The following is a 22964-nucleotide window of genomic DNA, read 5'->3' as shown; positions in this document are numbered from 1 at the left end:
CTTACATGGAAATTCAGAGATAAAAGAATCCTTTTTGTGAGGATCATGAGGGAAATTATTCTCTACATTTGACCTGGAATATGAAGGATGGATAGAATTCTAACAAACAGATGACAATTAGTGAGGCAGGTTGTTTCGAGTGGGGGTGTGTATTTTATACAGAAAGTTTGGCTTAAACTAAGGAAGGTAAGGACATTCAAGCCATGTTTAGAGGGGGAAATCAGCTTAATTTGGCTGAAATACAAGGTATGCATATAGGAATATCTGGAAATAAGGGTTATGAGTTTTGGAGCCAGATGGTGAAAGGGAAAAGACACTCAGATATATCAATGGAATTTGAGGAGCCTTTAAAGATATTTGAACACAGAATTCCAAGTTCACTCTTGAACTTTATAATATTACTAATATTAATATAAGATGAATTGCAGAGGACCAACGATATTTAGGTAAAAAGACTTGAGAATCCGAAATCGTTGGCAATAGGAATACAAAAAATGTTAATGCAAGAGATATAAAGCTTCCAACACAACACTATGAATTTATGTGCTGTTACATAGAAAATGTATTTCATAGCTATCAAAGTACATTTTGCATACTTCAAAAGATTGCTGATAATTAACAGATACAAAAATAACATACTTTCACAACTACTTGAAAACCAATGTACTGGGCATTTTAAATGCCCAGTTAATTTTTGCTATACTTCGAAGGGATATTTGCTTTTTAAGTGACAAAGAATTCGTATTTATAGGGTACCACCAGACATTTTGCTTTCACATATATTATTGCATTTGATTCTTAAAATATCTTGGTGAGAAACCTATTAATCTAATTGCTAGATGTGAAAACAGAAACTCCAGGAAATGAAATGAATAGCCAAGGTAACACGGCTATTAGGTGGCCTGGATGGGATTTAAAACCATATAAAATGCCTCTCCCAGGAGGTTGGTGACAGTATTACTTAATGGAGAGAAAAAAGTATCTAAGTATGGAAATATTTGTCCTCAGAAAAAATATAGTATAAAATGTGAGGTCCCTTGGAATTGGTTTCTGTGTTTCTATTAAATCAATGGTCAAATGTAAATATTGGAAATTGAATAAATTCAAATCCAGTTCAATGTTTCTATCATATAATAACAAAAAGTCTTTGGGGTTATAGCTATCTCCCATTTTTTTTCATAAAATTTCCCTTTACCTGTGGTATAACTTTTGCCTCCCCTCTGGGACTCTCCCAGAATTTCTGAGTGCCTCTTGGCCCTGTTCCTGTATAACTGGACAAAAATCTTGGCCTTGTTTTGATAACATGAATCCCAGAAAACATGTTTTACCGTTGTCAGGGTACCACAAAACCCTTCTGTGGCACCCTATTGACAATTTCTGTTCTTTTTTTTTAATATATGAAATGTATTGTCAAATTGGTTTCCATACAACACCCAGCGCTCATCCCAAAAGATGCCCTCTTCAATACCCATCGAGAATTTCTGTTCTAATTTCAAAACTTTCATGATAAGATGATGACTCCATCTCCCATCATAGTCAATGCAAGGATTTCTTACAATAACATGAAATAAAACAATAGAATCTCCCATGTCAGCATTTGTGCTGTTTGCAAGAAAGGGGAGAACATACCTGGTAGTGTGGATTGAAATAGCTAAAGGCAGCACATAAATGCAAACCCAGTTTCTAAGGTAAGCGATGAACTACTTGATCCTTTCCAGGCATATGGCAGACATTCAGCTTTCTTCACCTCATATAATAAGAGTTAAATAGCTACAATAGTTGGCTGCTTCCAGAAGATGATACAAAAAAAAAAAAAAAAAAAAAAAAGGAAAGCATAAGCTAACCTTTTAACAGGATGCTTTTCAACTAATCATTTCAGTATGCTCTTTGCAGGGAGAGCTAATATTGTTAACACCAAACTAAAAAAGAACTTGACGATTTACTGCTCACAATTAAAAGATTTATCAAATTATCGAGCTTTCAAGCATAATTCCAGTTTGGAGGAAAGCACAAAGAGTGTCAATATCCCAGAGGAATGCAGAGCAACTGCCTGAGGCAGGTCACTAACAGTGTGTGCTTCCATTTAGAGTGAATCACAGAACCGGTGTGTGCACCTATGGTTTGCACACACTGGGTTCTAACAAGGAGACTGTGCAAGGGTGGGGAGCCTGTGGTTGAGAAAGTGATACCTCCCAGTAGACAGACTCCAAATTATTATGCATTTTTGAATAGCTGTGAAAAATTGATTTTTATTTTTTAAAGAGATTTGCTTTAGGGATTTCATTGTTACTCAATCTGACAGTACCTCCCGAGGTTTGAGGATGGTGGTAACTTGGAAAAAGCAAGAATGTGTGTGACCTGGGAGGGTGGGGGGAGGAGGGAGGCGGCGTTTTCTTGCAATGGAATAAGCCTACAAGTCAAAACTAAATTCAAAATTTACCCAGAACCTTTACAAAAAAGAGCTAGTCAAGAGCAGAGGTTGGCACCATCACAGACTGTAAAACCTTAATCAGTGTGACTTAAAGAAATTTTGAGGAGACTTATGCCAATCTAGAGCTAACGCCAAGACCTACATCAGGAATGTCTGTATCTCGCTGGCATCCCTCTGTGGAAAAGTGGCAGCTCATCCATTTTACCTCTTGTCTTATCCTATGGGGAAAATGTAAGAAAAATGATGGGATGACTAGACAGATTCATTCTATGCTCCAAACATGTAATAGTATAGCTGCACCAAAGCATAATTGAGGGCTGGCGGATAAGATTTTATGGATTAATACATAATCCATTTTCTACTTGAAACTGAAAACTTTGTCCTCTCAAAGCCACATAATTTGATTCCTTGAAAATATCTATGGGAATACGTTCCCATAGCCATATAGGCCATATAGCTAGCCATCTATATACACGCAAAATAAAAAGTAACAACCACAATATACAAAGACCAGAAAAGAATCAGCTGGCAGCTGTTGGGTAATACAGCTTCATCGTCACTTTTGAATCGCACTGAGCATCATGAAACGTTTGTGGTTTGGTTCTTGAATTCCATAAAACTCCCTCCTGATACAACGCAATGGCCAGTTGTTATCGTCACCTAGATGCTACCATTCTGAAGATGACTAACGAGATGAAGTTGAAACTTTCTCAGAATTATTTGTGCTGAAACCGGTAATTTTCCAAATAACACCTAGTCATACTCCAGAATTATCATCTCTTGAAGTAAGGACACCACGATAGGTACAAATGATAGCTAACTAATTATGTCAATTAGACCATATTATCAATCAAGGCCAACCTTCTAAACCCAATTAATATATGTGCAGCTTACTCTACACAGCGATTTTAATTTGTATTTTGATTGTATTGGCTGTTTCTAAAACCTACTGCAAATGTTAATTGGCTTAGACTAAGTAAGAACTATTTTGAATAACCTGTATTACAGAGAAAAAAGTAAGCCAAATATTTCCCAATGATCCTGGATAATTGCTATTATTTTGGTAGTAGTTGTACTTTTAAAAACATACAGTGCAAATGAGCAGGTTGATTGTCACCATGTTTTCAAATGACAATTTTTACCCACAGTTGGAAAAATATTTATGAATGATATAATGTTACATATTAGTTCATTAACATACATTATTTGATTTGATATCATTGGCTTAAGAGTTAAAAATAAAACAAAAATAAAAACACCATACAAAAATAAAGCCAAAATTTAAACAGACTTAGTTTTGTGTTTTAGACAATTCAAAACCTAAACAGGCTCAGTTTGGTTAATTTGGAACAGGTTTGGATCCATGTGAGAAACGTTTTAAAATGGAAAAAATAAACATGGAAATGATAGCCTTTTAAAAATTAAATTATTAGTATTTAATTGTATCTTTAACTGTTTTGCAGTTTAAGGAATCTTAGCCAGCAGTCTAGCTTACGAAGTTTGGGTGTTTTTTCTTACCATTATTGCTTTATTTTCTCTTTCATTTCTCTCAAAAATGATCATCAGTGGAATTAATGAAGGAGGGGAAACACTATTTTTTAGATCTAATGTGTCTATGAAAGAAAAGGCTTCCAAGAATGTTTATACTGATGAAGTTAAAGGTTTTTTTTTTTTTTTTAATTTTTAAATGTTTATTTATTTTTGAGAGAGAGAGAAAGGCAGAGGATCTGAAGCAGGCTCCGTGCTGACATCAGACAGCAGGATGCAGGGCTCAAACTCACAAACCATGAGATCATGGCCTGAGCTAAAGTCAGACACTTAACCAACTGAAGTACCCAGGCACTCCAAAGTGAAATCTTTTAATGGAACCCTCTGTGAGTTACTATGTTGGGCATATGAGAATCAAAATTAATATTGAAACTGGTTCAAACTGGACTTAGTGTGGGTGATGTCTCTTAAAATTTTCTACTTTACATTAAGAAGGAATACAGACTACTCACTGGTATTACACTATGTATAGTGACATAGGAGGTTACAGTGCCTAATGTATAATGCTTATTATTTAGGGTATAAAAATAATGCTCAGAGAGCTCTGAATAGTTCTAGTCTCATCAAAGTTACTTTCTAAATAAATTTTTTGAATGTGCAGACATATGTACAGTCAGATTTGTCAATTACTTGTGTCATGCTTAATTATATATAATTTAATAGAATGAAATTTTTGGACAAAACATTGGCCTCCGTGATGTGACCTTTATTATTTGGGAAACACAAAGACAATTAAAAAGTCTAGGATAAAAAAAAAAGTCTAGGATAATAAAAACTAAAAAAAAAAAAGTAGGCTAAACAAAGACTATGGAAAGAAGATTGAGTGAAAATATAAAGCAAACTAAAATGTGGCATGACTCTAAGAGTAGAGTAAGAACAGAAAATCCATTTGACTTTAAAACTAGGAATGTACTTTTACTGGCTCAAGTGGCATGGCATTATCATTACAGCACATTATTTGACATGGCAGTAAACACTTAAATAAACATAATAATATTGTATGTGCATGTTAAATTATAGCTCTAAGAGTAAACATGTTGCTTGTTGCTTAACAGGTATTATTAGTACTCAGATAGATATTTATATTTCTATATATATTTCTATTAATTTATATCAATCAACTGAGAAACAGTTATATGTATACAGTTAAAAGTAATCAATAGATATATTAAAATAATACACTTTATTGTATAAATTAAGTATTAAATTAGATAACAAAATTGTGGAGTAAGAAGGACACAGTGGAAGTGAGTGAAATGTCCCAATTTTATATCAAATAATCAAATGGTATTGTGTTTAGGAAGTTTTCAAATCTGTACAAAATGTACAAAACTGTATTTAATTTTTTTCCTTCATCTTGTTTCTCATTCTCTTACTTAAAAGTTTTCCCCTTTAAAATAGTTGTTTTGTGTTCAACTAAAAGTTGCTTAAATTGGACAAAATTCAAAAATTTAGTATGAATCCTTGGAAAAGTTTTTCTTTTTAAATTCAGATGTGTTATGTTAATGCACCTTAATTTATTGAGTTATATTGCTTGTTTCACTTTTGCCTTTATTTTATTTGTTTTTAATTTTTTTTTAACGTTTATTTATTTTTGAGCCAGAGTGACAGAGCATGAACAGGGGAGGGGCAGAGGGAGAGGGAGACACAGAATCGGAAACAGGCTCCAGGCTCTGAGCTGTCAGCACAGAGCCGACGCGGGGCTCGAACTCACGGACCGTGAGATCATGACCTGAGCTGAAGTTGGACGCTTAACCGACCAAGCCACCCAGGCGCCCCCATTTTTGCCTTTATTTTATTCAATGTTATGTTTTCAAAAATATATCCATGCTGCTGTGAGTATATTTATTAACTTTTCTCAAAGTTGACTTTTGTTAACGTTTGTAAGTCTTACTTAGATAAATATTGAAATTAAATAAATCAATGAAATTCAAAAAGAAATCTTTTGCTTTGTGCGTGGAGAAAGATGCACCTTTAGGCAGTACTGATTTAATGTTTCAACCAACAGCTTACCCATTAGCCAAAGTTGTTAGCTGGATGAGATACTTTTAGAATTGGAATAGCCATAGTACAGTATCTGCTAAGTATTAGGCTGTGTCATGTTTCTATCATTTACACAAATAAGATTTTATTAAAATAAAATTAAAGAGGGGCACTGGGTGGCTCAGTTGGTTAAGCATCCGACTTTGGCTCAGGTCATGATCCCATGACTTATGAGTTCAAACCCCCCTTCGGGCTCTGTGCTCACAGCTCAGAGCCTGGAGCCTGCTTCGGACACTGTGTCTCCTTCTCTCTCTGCCCCTCCCCTGCTCGCTCTCTCTTTCTCTCTCTCTCTCAAATATAAATAAACATTTAAAAAATTAAATTAAAGAGAGATATTTACATTCTTTAATTTTAAATAAAGTTGATTTTATACAGTATTTATGCCTGAAAACAGTGACCCCATATCTCGGACTTTGATAAGCTTTAATTATACAAAATAGTTCATGGTTATAACATTTGCTACAGTGGGATTCTACTTGTAATAACAACTACACTCTTATAAATTTTACATTATATAGTTTCATGAACTAAACACAAATTTTTTTTTTCTAAGTACAACTACAGGTACAGAGTATACTAATAAAATCTCTGTCCATGGCTTATTCTTAAAGATTTTCTACATCTTTTGTATTGTTTTCCAGGGTACCCATAGGAACATTCCTGGGTGGCTGAGCCAACCCTACTTAATTCCAAGCCAAGGAAGATGACATCTTGGTGGTTATGAGATGATTTATCAGAGTTTCAGTGTTTCCTTCTTCACCTCCTCCCTAACTTGGGGGGCAGTGGGGCTATAAGAAAGTTGTCTGGAAATGATGAGCTGATTTAATTTTGGAAAGCTTTTCTTCCCACCCATTCTGTTTGTGTAGGACATGGTACAAAACTTGTTGATGTTAGCTATTCATTCAGTGTGGGTTTCAGCCATGTTTATCTTCCAAAGACCTCACAGCAACAACTAATGTCTCCTGACCACAAGATTTGATTATTATAATTCCCAGTCTTTAGATCCTCCCACTTAAACCATCTCCCTCTTTGAAGTATCTTTAAGGTTTATTGCATGCCAATTGCTCAATAATTAGCCCTAGGGATTTAGTAAAACGTTTTAAACACTGGAGCTGACTTACATAAAAATGTTAAGCACTTATACTGAGTAATAACGTGCTATATAAAATAGACAATGCCTTTGGTAACAATTCCTTACGATTGAAATTATGGATTTGTGGGTGGGAAAAGATGCCAAAAAGTCATTTTGACAAGCATTCTGGCTTCAGCTGAGCCATCCCAGACAGATGTGATTAATTGCATTGAAAGATAGCTTTGCTTTTATAACTGGTAAGCCAAAGGCTTTATCATTCTAAGCATCCAAAATTTGAACAAATTTGTTTTTAATTCCCAATTATGGTGACTGACATCCCAGTAGCTTGACTAAAAAAAACCTTCACCCTCCAAAACACACCAAAGAGATGACTCACATATTTTAACAAATCAATCTATCTGTTAATGTCTCAAGCAGGGTGTACCATGTTCTTCCTTGCTAGATAGCTTTCCATAGAAGATGTCTTCTGACTTTGAAGCTGCCTGAAGGAGCTTCTCTGTTGCTGATGGTTTTGTGCCCTGGATGGGTTTGCCGAATCTATCTTCAGATATGGTCTACTGATGCATTCAGAATTTCCAGTTTCTGAGAAGCTAGAATAGGGTTGGTTTTCTAGGGGCATTAATTTTAGGCTTTAAAAATCTCTCAAGAAAATCATCCATATCTGTTGACTATTGCTATGTAACAAGTCACTCTAAAACCTCATGGTTTAAGATAATAAGTGTTTTTGATGCTCAGGAGTCTGTGGGTCAGCTAAGAAGTTATTTTGGTGTCATCTGGACTCACTCATATATCATGGCTACACACAGCTGAAGGAGGGAGTAGGTGGTTTTGCTGAACTGGTCTGGTCCATTACATATGTTTGGGGCCCTGCTGCTATAGAGTGTTCCAGGATGGCCGTGATTAAGATAAGTGGGCTCTGTACCACATGGTGTTTCATTATCTAGCAGCTAGTCCAGACTCATTCTCATGGGGCTATCTAAAGAAGAAACACAAAAGGTAAGGAAGGTGCACCATGACTCCTGCAGCATTCTATTGGCCAAAGCAAATCACAAGGCCAGCTCAGAGTAGGCTCAAGAAGGGACTGTAAATTTACAAAACCAATAGCTGGGCTACAAGGCCATTAATTGAGGCCAACAATGTGTTTAATTAATCTATCACACCATGACATCACCTTTACCTTTTACTCTAGCACACTGGTCTTCTGGATCCTCTGAAACAATAATAAAATAACACTTCACACATATGTATTAATGCTATTAAAAATAACAATATTATTGACCCCCAATTTCTTTACAAAAGCAAGGCCTGAGACCCTGAACCAATAAGTTTGGGTCGAGATTATTTACATTCATCCATAGTATTTGCAAGTTCATACAAATAAGTTGATTACATCGGATGCTGGAGCAGTTCTTTGATGTCTTTCCATCTAGGGGAAAGGATGTGAACATTGAAGTTCAATATAACTGTGTTTGAACCCTGGATACGGCATTCACTAATATGTTGCATTTGTATGAATTATTTAACCTCTCTGAGCTTTAATGGTAAAAATGAGACTTGCTGTGCTATATTTAAAAGTATAAAAAGGCTACCTACGTTTCTATTTGTAATACAACAGGCAATTTCCCCATGTTGTCCTTCTTCCCTTCCACTTCCCCTAAGGTAGTCAGCATACATTCTTGCCTCCATCATATATATTCAGTAGTGTTGACTGTAGAATATTCTTGTTTACATCCTCCACTGCCCCTACCAATTTATGTCTTCCAGTGTATCTCTACAGGGGTGTTATTAGTATTTTGAGTAGAATATTTTTTCATAGTGCAACATTTCCCTAACATCTAAGGAATACCCAGCATGGCTAGATATCTCATCCATTCATGCCAGCACTCAAAGTACGTGTTCTTTCTAAAATATCCCCCACATTTCCAAACATCCCTTTACTCCTAGTTGAGAATAATACTCTTCACAATCTAACTTCCACACTACTGATCCACTAAAACTGTTGTAAAAATTACCCCAACTTATTAGAATTTTTTTTTTACTCGACTACATTATACTTCAGTTCAAATTCTCAGGAATGGGAGATAGAAAAAAAAAAAAAAAAAGGAAGAGAGAAATATAAAGCCTATCTACCCTAAGATCTATCTACAAGGGCGGGAGGTGAAAAAGAGATTTAAACGTTCAAAGCCTGAGGCAATTTGGGAAGGGGAACTGACCTTCATGGGAGACCCAGGGAACACATGCATTAGGTATTCAGAGATTGTAAAAAAAGACAAAGCCATTAAAAGGTATAAAAAATAAACATTGATTAAATTAAAATTGCACCTAATGGTGGCACTTTCTGTTTTACACCAAATAAATCAGTAGTCATTCTAGAAGACCAGCTGGTTGCCAAGGCAATTTCTATACTTTTGATCACCAGTATTGATTATTGGGTACTTTCATTGGTAATTGGGGTAAAGCCTCCCCTCTCTATCCCTCAGAAGCCCCACGTTCTCCCCAAGTCTACCTTCTCTTTAGTACCAGATATCCTTCCCAGCAAAAAAAAAAAAAAAGAAAAAAGAAAGAGTTTGTATTTTAGCCAAGGGGAAAACTAAATCTTTTGAGAACAGAATTGATTGCACAGGACTCAGAAGAAGGCAAAATAGCTTGAATAAATGTAGAACTAGTCATAATTTAAGGGAAAAAAATCAGTTTGTATGGTGATTTTTGATACATAGCAGGAACTGAAAGCTACCATTAGAAATATTTTTTAAACATAAGATAGTCTAACATAATTTAACAAAAACGCCATTTTTATAAAATATTTAATAAATATATTTTAATATTTTATGAGGTGCATTTAATAACTCAAAAACTTTCACACTTGCATTACAACTTAACATTAAGAGACGGGTAACTTGAACAGCAGAAAGTCTTTGCTTAAATATCACTTCAGTGAAATATACTTTAAATACACGATTTACAGTTGTACCCTACCTGCACTCCTGATCTCCACTGACCAGCCTGACATGTGTCTTTCTCTTTATTTTTCCCCCATAAGATTTGTCAACTTTTAAAAGACTATCATTTACTTTATTTATTGTTTACTGTTTGTCTCCCTTTATACTGTTTGCACTCCTAATACTGTTTGTCTATTACATATATCGTTTACTGTTCAAATTCCTTAAGGGCAGTGATCTTTGCTAAATACAGACTTCTGCCCATTTCATTCACTGCTACATTCCCATCACCTAGAACACCTGTTAAATGCATAACAGAATGAAGACAGGGGAATATAGAAAGAACAGTGCCTGGAATCTGTAAAAGCTGAGCAAATATCTTTTGAATTTTTCTTTTTTGTCCTGGTTTAAATTAAAAACAAAAAATGAGATTAATTTGTTCCTTTTTAACACTATGGTGTCAATGATCTCCTTTCTCTCTCTTTTCTTTATCTCCCTAAGTAGAATCTTCCTAATCCCTATTGCCACTTCTTACTAACATAAACATCTGTCAGAAATGTCAATGATCTTCACTTGAGGGATATTTTCCTGGTCTGACTAGATTATTTGCCTCAGGTATATAGGCTTTGTCTTATTGGTGGTCCAAATTCCACTAAAGACCATCTACCTGTCTTGAGTTTCATTCTCATAAGAAACAAGATATGAATTATTTAATTCAGCAAACTCCCCAGTTACTGTCAGTTGCCTCCCCAACTCCCTTTTTATCTTGGTGGTGAAATCCCCATTGTGACCCTGGGAGATGACACCACCCTGAGGTCCAAAGGTAATTACTGATCTGCCTAAGCCGATCATGGTGGCCTTATTCTCCTTGTCAGTAACTGGTTTAATCTTAGTGATGTGATACAGTACTGGCCAATGAAATATGTGAAGGTGTCTCTGGATTGTCCTGCAAAAGGTTTAATTTTTTTTTCCCTTTTACTGGGTAAGAAAATGATCCCATGTAATGACCGAAATTGCAGCAACCATCTTTCCATTATGACAGGAGCTAAGCTGACATACTGAGAATGACAAGGTGCTTCATCATGTCTTTAGACTATTCAATCAAGCAGCCATGAAGCTGCCTCAGCCGACGACTTTGTTAGAAAAGATAACATGTACTTTTTGTTGCTGAGTCAGAATTCTTTGTGACTTACAGTTTAAAACTTCTTAATGAACAATTACCAATATTATGATACTGTACTTTTCAAAATTTTTCAAAAGCACACAATCTGGAAGGCTCTCTGGTTTTATGGGATTAGTTTGACTCTGGGCCACAAAATTAAACACTCTCTGTCTGTATTGCTGCAGGGATGTAGACAAGTTTTAAGAAAGGATAAAGTTCTGGACCAGACATATAAGATTATAAAATAAGCAATAAAATGCTTTAAGATGCTCAACAGCGGCTTTTAAATAAATGTTGCCATAGCGTTCATCTAAGGCCATTATGTAACTTATTGGATAATTATCCTTCCATGTTACTTAATTAAATGCACTTTCATGAACTAGATCATCTCCCTTTCAGGGGCTCCCAACTCAGGATAAACAGTGATATATATCTGACTTCGTGTAGGAAGCCAGAACAAAATACTTCCCAAACACTTAAACCCAAGAGGAGAGATCTCGGCAGAAAGGAGGATATGATAGGTAGACGGAGAATCCAGCAAAGAGAATAAAACAAACCTATCGTAGAGAGAAGAAAGAGAACTGAGCCCCATTTGCAATTTTCAAACTAGGGATAGTCCCTTAACGTGTGCATTACTTGTGCTGAGCAGGGAAGGTGGATACAAAGGGAGGGTATGTAATTTAGAGTCCTTGCAGTTCTACAGCACTGACTTTTCTGTGTAAGAGGAATACTAGTTGAAACACAAGCAAGGAGATCATATATTGTTTCTACATACTGCTGTGCTAGTGAATTCATCCCTGATCTGAATGGTAAGAGCACATTCATGGGGAATGAATAATAGTGTGACATAGCTAATTAATGCCAGTTCAATCCAGGCCTCTTAGGCAATCGTGCCAAATTGTACAGTGCAATGGGGTGTTTTTTATGTGACGGTGGTGTGTGGGGGATTGATCTGCGGATGTAAAGATGGCGTCAAACCACGGGGCCAGAACTAACTGCTCAGCATTATTGTCGTCGCTGAATTACAGCTTTTTGATCTGGCAAAACTGCCACAAGACTTAACATTTCTGAAATACTACCATAAAATGGAATTCTGAAATAACTAGCTCATCAATCACCGACATTCCATGCTGCTTCCCAGAATTTGAAGCACATATGCAAGTATTTTGAATCTCCTTTGCAGAAAAAAAAAAAAAACCCTTTTTAAATGCCTCATTTTATACAATCACACACACCAGGTCTAAAAAGGCCAGGTATGAACGTCCTATTTTTAAGGCACTAATATGATAATTGAGTGACATAATTATGAATATGAAGGAGACAAAAGAGGGCTTTCTTTTAGAGTAGTTGTTTAGGTAACATACAGGCATGGCATCTTAGTTATAGATTTATTAACGATTTCTGAATAGCAGATTTTATTTCTAACCTGCCAATTTCAAGCTAAACCAATTTAATATATGTTTCACAGATTCCTGAGAGGTATATGCTCTGCCATTTGCAAATAGTTATATTTCTTTTTAATTTAACCATATTAATTACAGCTATTCAAATCCTCATTTATTTTTGTGTTTGTCCCGAGAACTGATAGAAATGCATAGATACATCTACTCTTATATATCTGACAAATTTTCCTCATAGTTCCAAAATTTAATGTTCATTTATTTTTAAGAGAGAGAGATGGAGCACGAGCCGGGGAGGGGCAGAGAGAGAGGAAGACACAGAATCTGAAACAGGCTCCAGGCTCGAAGCTGTCAGCACAGAGCTCCGTGCGGGGCTCGAACTCACAGACTGTGAAATCATGACCTGGGCTGAAGTTGGATGCTTAACCGACAGAGCCACCCAGCCACCCCCATATTTCCAAAATTAAAAACAAATAAAAAACTTGATACTATATATTTGGGAACATATTCATGACAGCGTTATATATCTTTTTATTAAAGGTATATCTATCTTTATATTATATAGAGGGAAGTTCGACAGATGTGATAAGGCAATGAGTAACATGCAAAGCCAGAAGTCATGAAGTTCCCAGAACATGTTAAAGTAGGTCATTATAATTTCATAGGTATTTAATAACAGTGATGTGTTCTTTTTGGACATTATCTCTCATCGAATCACTCCTTTTTGGTCCAATTAATACATTTTTTTGAATACCACTTTTTCATCTTAACTTTATCACCTGATTTAGCTTCGTATGCATTATATCTATTTGCTGTAAATCTTGCCTGATCATTTACTTTGTTCCTTTTGAGTCGCTTTACTTTAAACATGTCACTTATATACAGCTTACTTTAGGTTTATTTAAGGAAAAACAGACAAAAATAAACTTTTCCTTTTAACTGGTAAGGCTACCCCACTTCTATATATCTATTTTGTTTAGTTACATTAGTTGGTTGCCACATCAAAACTTCGTTGTTTTGACTAGTATCTTAGTTGTATAAATTATACACAGATTTGCTTACAGGTAATATGGCTCCCACATCCCAGACGATCCGACTATGTCTTTTTGGCTTTTTTACACATTAATGGTGACTTGCCTAGGAATGGAACTTCAATTCATTGTGCTTTCCTTAGAAACATCATAGACTTGAATTTAATCCACAATGATTGCCTTAAAGAAGTCTAAGGCTCCCCTGATTTTTTTTTTTTTCCTTTATAGGTGAGTTGTTTCTTTTGCCCAAATGCCTTTGGCATTACTTTTTTTATCCCCATAATTCAATAATTTCAACAGGATATGTTTTGGTTTTGAATGTGCTCCATTAACTTTTCTGGGAACAAAGTGAACCTTGTCAATGTGTAAATTTAGCTATTTCCTCATTTCAGGAAAGTATTTATCTTTAATTTTTCCCCTATTCTATTTGTTCTGCTTTCTGCACCAGGGAGGCTCCAATTTTCCATATGTTTCTGTTCTCGAAACATAGCATTTATCTACAACCTTTTTCCCTGCTTTGTCTTTCCTTTCTTCACTCTCATGTAATAATTTCCACTCAGATACCCTATTGTTAGAAATCCCTACTTCTGGTCTCTAAAGTGTCCATTATTATGGCAATGGCACCATCTGCTCACTTTTTCTAACTACTACTAGGTCTCCTTCAACCTCACCTTTTTACTGATTGTCTCATCACTAATCTCTTTTGTTCATAGATCCAATGCTCGACTTGACTTTGTACTTGATACAATTGTTTTCTTCATGCCCCCCCGCCCCCCCCCCCCCCATTTCTGTTCACTCATTGTGTTCTTTTATCTTTTACTTACTGCATTCCTTTCTTTGGTTCATTTCTCTGTAGGATGACTATTTGAAACCCATGTGAATTCTCTTTTTGCATTTCCTTCAAACTGGGGACAGTTTTATCTAAAACCAGTTTTTAGAAATAGAGCGTGCAGATTCTTTGGGTGCCCCTCTCTATTTACATGGATGACCAGATATGGATAGTTTGCATTATTTTTTTTTTTCTACATTTCAGGCACCTGAATGGAGTATGGTATGAACTTGGAACTGTCTTTAAGAGACTTCTTCAATACTTTCTAGGTCTTTTTGCTATCAGAGAACGAACTCCTCATTCAGCTCAAACATAACCCATAAGAAGGCCTTAGGGTGTCAGTGTATACACCCAATGCAGGAAGAACCATACCAGCCTGGTAAAAGTCTTCTGGTTTCAGGTTCTTTGATTTAGCATGACTGGGGTCTTTCTTCCTTTTTTGCTCCTCCTTTTCTTTGGTTCTTCTCTCTGCCCTAGTCAACCAAAATTTTCTGCCAAAAAAAAAAAAAAAAAAAAAGCCCTCATTAAAATGAAGACAGTTTAGGTGGTACAGACTTTAACACTTCATGAACTAGGCAATTCTTTGATCTGGAAATGGCTCCTTCAAGAAGGGTTAAATAAAGTTTGTTTTGAAATGTCAGTTGTTGTCATACTGACCTTGGCTTGGTAGGCTGACACCACTGACCCTGGGAAACCACCTCAGCAAAAGAAAACTTAACTCTTAGACTCCATGTTCTTATAAACGGTCTATCTGCTGAGAAACCAGACCATCTAGGTAACCAATCTGTGGTCATCAAAGAACATAGTGATCCTCCTATTCCAATGATACCTCGGATAAGGCCAGATACACAACCCAACCAACTAGAAATTTTTATTCCTTCTCTTCCTTGTTTCCTATTCTTTATCCTATAAAGGCATCCTGCCTTCTCTCCTCATCCCCCACCTTTCAGTTCTTTTGATGGTGGGGAATGCCTGCTTCACCAAGTGTTAAATAAAGTCTGTCTGTATCACCTAAACAATCTTCTTTAGTCATTTCAACACCCTAGATTATCTTTGAGATCCTCACTACTTTTTCTGTCCAGAAGAGAAAATCAACAATCATAAAAATAGAGTGAACCTAAGCTTATCCTCTAATACTTGGGGAATATCAGCAAGATAGTTCATAATTATGTTACTTTTGAGAGAAAGAAGTCTGCAAGTGTCTGTCTGGTAGGGAGTATTTGTAGCATATAACAGCATGATTAAGAATGATATTTCCTCCTTGTCCTACTCAGTTCAAATCCTAGGTGAATTCCTTGCTGTTTGTGGGAAAATGAGAAGCTATTCAACCATTTACTTTACTTTCATGGGGAAAAATCTGAGAAATCATGTACCCTACTTTCTAGGGTTTTCATTAGGCCAAGCTTTTTAGAAAAACTTACTTTGTTAGGCCCATAAAGTGATTGGTACTTGTTAAGCATTTTGGTGTAATAACTCACAAAAGGTAGAATTTTCTTTGCAATATCTGTTTATATATTTAATAGAGAGCTAGAGAATTATTCTACCAGGTGACATTCTTAAAATACTCTTTATATCCGCATGCATATTCAATGATAGACCATATTATAAAGGCTAGAAATGACATACTATTTAACTTGAAAAGACATAAGAGCACGTGAAATAGTGAAACATTTCAGAAAAGAGTAATGGAATCTCGCTGCATACAATCTGTAGTGATTGGATTTCTTTGGGTTATTCTTATCCAAGCTGAGAATACCCAGGTGCATCTAATAGAAATGTTCATTTTTCTGCTTATTATTCAGCACCTGCTAAGTTGTATCTATTTTTTTGAATAGCATAAAATGAATTAAAATAAACATGAATACAATGTTATTCTACCATATAATTCCACTTTCAGTGTATTTGAAATGACTATGTATCATTTGTGTTTCTTTTGTTTATGGATGATTGTTGTAATGACACCATTGTTTAAGATGTGGTTTTCATAAATTGTTCCTTGGATACATGATTACTATTTTCCAACAGCAGTTTTTCATGGTGATAAACTATAACATACATATTTCCCTGTGCCAGAATTGATTTGTACAAATGGGTTTGGTCTAAAGACCCAATCAGCTTTGTGAATATTTCACTTTGTAACTGTTCAATGGGCAATCTATTTAGCTGAACTGCCACAATCAAGCATGTTAAAAAGACTTTCACTTTAGTAAATGAAATGGGAAAAAAAATGTTACAATCTTTTAACAAGGATGTCAATCCTTTTATAATTCTCTTAGGAAACGTGGTCTTTCTGGGGTAAGTTTACCACCATCTCATCTGTTTGTCAGTGATCATGGTTGGAATGACAATTATATGGCAAAATATTTTAACATTCTTGTACTTTTTAAACATGGTGTGGACAATTTATAATTATGCAGAATGCACTGTTCTTACATGTAGAAAAACAGAACATGAACTTCAATGTAATTTTATTAATCAATAACTGAATCATGGGTAAAAACCTGCCATTATGCCTTTCACTTTTTATTCTCCCTTGAGATTCCCACAAACTTCTAATGTTTTTCTTGATTTGATTCTCTAATGCCATCTTGCCACATTAGACTGGTTTAAATGATAAAAGAAAAATAACTATTTATTTTGAACTGTGTTTATAAAAAATGAAGCACTTTTCTGAAATGTTAATTATCAAACTGAGAAAGTTATTATTATATATTTCCTATCCAGAACATTTTAAAGTGCCTTCCAGAGGATAGAATAATAGTTTGAGAATAATAAATACTTTTATCCTTTAAAAAATCCAAATAAATTATTTGAATAGCTGCCGATTTAGTTAAACCAAATGGTCAGCTTAATTTTTTTAAGAACCTATCTTGGAAACTATATAATTCATATGTAGAAGCCAAAAGTTATAAAAATAACATATTAGCATAAATTAGAATATAGATATATGTTATAAATTAGAATATAAGCACATATGTTTATATTAGAATATGTTATAATTAGAATATATTTAGAATATAATTAGAATATAATATATTTAGAATATAATTAGAATATATAATTAGAATATATTACATATATATTATATTTTAATTAGAATATATCTAATATATAATTAGAATATGTTATAAATTAGACTATAAACACATCTATTAGTTGGTAAGTCAGTTTGGGGTTTAAATTAAGTATCATGGAGACTATAGACAGAATAATTTGTTTCTATCACCATAAACCTGCAGCCTGTATGTCATTAAACACAAGCCCACTTACAACTCACTCCCACACATATATAAACGTTTAAATGCAAATTTAGAAGCATGAAAACATACAGGAGAAAGACACACCATATATGTTTCTTTATTTTTTATTAGTTAATGGCATATTATGGTTAAAAATATTGTTTTAAGCTTTCTGGTGTAATGTACTTTAAAAATACTTACTGTTGCTGTCTTTTTAATAGAATGACTCAAATAAAAGGAAAGAGAGAAAGAAACATCTGGGACACGTTTGAGATTTTTGTCTTACATTTCTGAGATGCTGATTGGAATACCACCAACTTCAAAGGAAATCTTAGGCTCGGTCCAAATAGCTGAAAGAGAAAATAGAAACTGACCTCTTCCTAAAATGCCTCTCACGTAATCACTTACATTCTTGCAGATTGCTGTCAAAATTTTGTAGAACACAGGATAAAAAACAAATAAGAACTACTTTAATTCACTTTATGAATATGGACATATATAAAATTTTCTAAAGCTTGCCAAAGCTAAGAAAAAAACCAAACAAACAACTCCCCCTTTTTATGCCTCTTCCCTTTTCTACACTGTTTTAGGTTTATTTGGACTACTATTTGGCATTTTAATTAAGACTATTTTAGTTCATTGTTTCTGCATTAATCTTTCCCATGCAGATGGTGAACAACTTGAGGATAGGGACTCTACCTAACTCATATTTGAATCATCGCACAGGGAGCTTTGCAAGTATTACAGACGATGTCTGTTGAGAAAAAAAAAAAGGTGCAAAAAAATTTTTTTTTAATTTTGCCTTTTCATGTTGTGTCCTCTTTAGTCTTAGCTGATTATGGATAGTCCTGGGTAGGAGTTGCCTCCATTTGTAAAATAGTTTGAGCGAGTAGACAAGTCTCAGTGGTGTTTCTAGGCAGAGCTTAGTCGCCTTCTGCTTTCATCCTAGAAAATAGGAAAAAATGATTCCTAACTTACAGTCTCCTGGGCAGTTGTTCTCTTGACTTTTAGCTGATCCTAAGACCCATGTTAGTTTTGGTTGACATAAGTGATTCTCTTTATCAGCCCTGGTTTACATTTAAGCATTCAAACTTCACTATACATTTTAGTGATATGTTGAAAAACTTTGCTTGGGATTTTAATAATGTTTGTTGCTCAGCAAGAGGTAAGATTGCATTGTCCCAAAAGTGCTTTTTAAAACCACGTAGGTAGTTTACATTCAAGTTAAAGATAATTAAACTTTGTATAAAGTACACATCTCTACATCTCAGAGAGCATTCATGTTCAGTATTTGATCTGAGTATTCAGTTGCTACTGCTAATGTGAATTTCTAAGCTAAAAATAACTGCCACTCTCCTAGACTGCTCACGGTGCCTTTGAAAACTCAGGACTGCTGTTGAGTTACTCTGATGATTCCTCACAATGGGAACCTGCTATGGGTCTCATTCACTTCTACTGGAAAATTGCATGTTTGCGGTTTTCTTGGACGTGTCCCCAAATGTTTTAATTAACATTGCTCACCAGATAACAAGTACCAATTCACTTTAACTCTCACAACGGAGAATCGTGTGTTCTACAAGATTTTTATTTTGAAGACTTCATGAAGCCTGGTCTCGTTCCAGTACATTTTTGTCAATTGCATTTCAGGCATGACTTTTGTATAAAATCCCTTCCTATCTACTTGGTATGTGACAGCAACCTTGGGACAGTGTTATGTTTCCCAGCTGGAGTTCCCCTTCTAATTTCTTTCAGTTTCAGGGAGATGCCACTGCATTTTCACATTTCATTTGGGGTTTGAACATGCAGCAGGAGCCAAAATCTAGCAAACCTGCCTTGGGACCTCAGGCGAGTTAGCCGCCATGAGAGAATGGTGCTACAGAGTCTTAGAGCCAAATGTTCTTTCGTGGCAATACAGACGTACATGTGGCAGTTTGTATAAAATCTGAATTCAAAGATCTGGAAGATCCTCTCGATGGATTTTTTTTTTTTTAAAGGATGATGGATGTTCTGGAAGAAATACCAATTTTCATCTTTGAATTTAACTCTTGTGTTATTCTGCACCAGGATATCAAAGTTTGGACCACATTTTTTTTTCTATTTTTTTTTTTTAACCATTCTAATCCTATTGTCATCTTGGTCCCCTTCTTATCACTTCTTGCTGACGTTTCCAGGTTCCCCATTTTCCTTCAGCCAAAGCTGCAAGAAGTAGCTTAATCAGCTAATAGCAAATCCATTGTCACGTACATTATTAATAAATTTTTACTGAATTAAACATTTTGAAAAACCTAGGGAGCTAAAAACAATGCCTTCCACATACCTCAATGGTAACATTTATTGGTCTTTCTTTTTTTCTTTTCTTTTTTTTTAACAGATTGTAAGATTTTGGGGAGCAGAGCACATTGTTCCATTCATTTTTGGAACTCCCAGGCTCACTGCTTGGCAACAAAACACAGTTTAAAATATTTATTAATTGAATCAGTAGTTTCTTACCTGTGGTGATTTTGCCCCTGAGGGGATATTTCATGGCATTTTTGGTCATCACAACTGAGGAAGGTTGCTAAGAGAGCATCTGGTGGATAAAAACCAGTGATGCTGCTAAATATTCTAAAATGCACAGGACAACCTTCCTGCAACAATAAATTACTTGGGCCACATGTCATTAGTGCTTAGACTGAGGAAGTATCATTTAAATTTTGTGTTCCTTTCTCCAAAAATTCAAGGAATTCAAGTTTTATTCATTGATAGTTACCAATTTTCATTAATTACCATCATCAGTTCAATGAGAATATCCAAAACAGCATAAGGTGAGATTTGTGATATCATTGTGATATAAAAAGTTTTTAAATGTTAAATTTATTTATTTTGAGATAGAGAGAGAGAGAGATTGGGTGGGGAGAGTGTGAACAGGGGAGGAGCAGAGAGAAAGGGAGAGACAGAATCCTAAGCAGGTTCTGCACTGTCAGCAAAGAGCCCAACACGGGGCTTGAACCCAAGAAATGTGAGATGATGACCTGAGCCAAAACTAAGAGTTGGATGCTTAACCAACTGAGCCACTCAGGTGCCCCTGGGGGTGGGGGGAAAAATTATCTTCTAGGCTGGAATTTTTAAATAATTTTTAATTTCCAGAGAGAGTGGATTCTTGTTTAAGCAGTTGAGAACCAATAGAAAATGTCATCCTGAACTTGTCTGCAGTCTAGGGCGTTGTCTATGTGTGGCTAGTTCAGAATACAGATGATGTTAATAATGCTTTGTAGCAACTTGGCCTCAATTTGTTCGACAGCCACAGAAATGTCTGTTCCTAATCTTGACCAGGCTTGAGTGTCATTGATCACAAGAGTCAAGGATCAAAAGAAGGTGAATAGATTCTTTTAAAACTGTCATCACTATTGTATCTACAGTTTCAATGGCAACTTCTTTTGCCATCAGGTCAGTGTCAGTGTCTTTATTCTGGAAGGACAGCTCATAAATTAAGCAGTTGACCTTTATGTCAGTCAATCAACATTGGGCCATCCAGGGCTGCCAAAACCATTAGCTTTGAGCAATGGCCATTTCACCAAAGTACAAAATGCAGTATTTATAAACCTTATGTTGTTGTCTTTGCCAAAATCTCAATGACATTGTCCATTTCTCAGTTTCCTCCCATCCATTAAAAGGTAGGAAATGATAATCAATAGCCTAGAACATTATCTGTAAAAAAAAAAATTCAATGACTCAGGAGTTAAAAAGCATACAAAATAAAAATTCCGAGCAATATGCTCATCTTACAACTTTCTTCATTTAGAGAACTAAAAAAGACTAGAACTGCAAAGCATTTAGTGATATTTTATCTCATTTGCTTATTACATCGATGAAGAAACAAGACCCTGAGAAACCAAGCAACTTCTACCAGATCATACAAATAGTGGACCATCTTGAGTAGCTTCTCACAATCCAGTTAAGGGTCTCTGCATTCTCTAATAAGGCCCAAGCAACTGAGAACCCAATATTTTATTTATAACTAAAATATGTAGGAAATGTTGCCTCGTTTAAGATTTTCTTTCCAAACTTGACAAACAGGAAGTTACCAGAACCTCAAATGATATGAGTATTGCTATAAATAAAAATCCTATGCATATTTTTGAAATAACACAATTACTGCATGCCTATAGAACACTTGGAGTACCTTAGAGACACAAAGACAAATCAGGCACAGACGTAGCCCTAAGGGAGTTTACAGACCACTGATAATATTAGGAAAGATGTTTGTGTAAGTCAGGGTCCCAATAAGAAGGATGGACTCAAGATGGAATGACTTGAGAGAAATGATTTGCAGCTGGACCTATGACTAAGGCGGGGACAGTTGAGAAGGAAATACAAGGAGAGGGCAAGAAACAACAGCATAGGAGCAGGTGCCAACACTGTTTGGAATGTGTGTGTGGTGGGGAGGTCACTTCAACCAAGAAAGAGAAAGCATCACTAGAGTTGGTTGCCTTGCAAAGATCAGTGATTTGCTTTTAAAGGAGGACCTAAGAGAATTAATAGAATGTATTGTTTGCTCTCTTTTCTACTTCTACCTGAGTTCTCCTTTGGCTAACTACAACCAGGAACCAAATGACTTCACATGGACAGAAAGAGAATATTTGGCATGGATTTCTTATTTTTAATAGACCGTTGAGGATTTTCCGAGGTTTTCTTGCCTTAAAACTGAGTAACAACATAATCTACCAGTTTGGTTAACATCGTGGTAACACCACCCAGATTTTCTTGCAAGAATGAATAATTCATTCTGTACCTCCTATCTATAGACCTCAGCTCTCAACCTCCTCTGAGGATTGCTATAACTGAAGACAACCATCTTGCCCAAATGTATGCTGCCTATGCAGGGTGCTACATATTGATCAATGATAGATGATGATCAATGATTGATAAAGACCTGATTCATTTTCCCCAAATTTAGGATAATTCTGAAAAGCCACGCCAGTTTAGTTTTCCACGTATGGTCAACTGAAGTATCTACTAAAATTATATCAGATCTCAACTTTTTGCTCTTACTAACTCTGCTTTCTTTGCTTCTCTTCCCTCAGAGTTAATCTCAAGAGCAGTTGCTAGAAAATCTCCTGTGTGGGGATTTCCATCTCAGAATCTGCTTCCTGGAGAGCCCAAACAGAGATAGTGCTGGTAGTCATCTGAGGAAACAGACCAGAGATGAGCTTTTGAAACCAGATTGCCTGCTTCTTGTCTGGCAATGACCCCAAATGGTTTGGTGGCCA

The 22964-nt window shown here is 35.5% G+C and overlaps 1 long non-coding RNA gene across 1 annotated transcript in view; it reads right to left on the bottom strand.

The window, feature by feature from the left end:
- Positions 1 to 12554: 12554 nt before the first annotated feature.
- The window catches only part of LOC109255355 (uncharacterized), a 341821-nt gene continuing 331411 nt past the window's right edge, over positions 12555 to 22964 (bottom strand). The window contains exon 4 of the long non-coding RNA XR_002075194.2: positions 12555 to 14967. This is a non-coding gene — a long non-coding RNA (uncharacterized LOC109255355). The remainder of the gene's footprint in view (positions 14968 to 22964) is intronic.

The sequence above is a fragment of the Panthera pardus genome, unplaced genomic scaffold (assembly GCF_024362965.1).
Source record: "Panthera pardus isolate Hobbes unplaced genomic scaffold, ASM2436296v1 HiC_scaffold_16, whole genome shotgun sequence".
In the NCBI taxonomy this organism is placed as follows: domain Eukaryota; kingdom Metazoa; phylum Chordata; class Mammalia; order Carnivora; family Felidae; genus Panthera; species Panthera pardus.
This window is presented reverse-complemented; position numbering and strand designations above follow the sequence as displayed.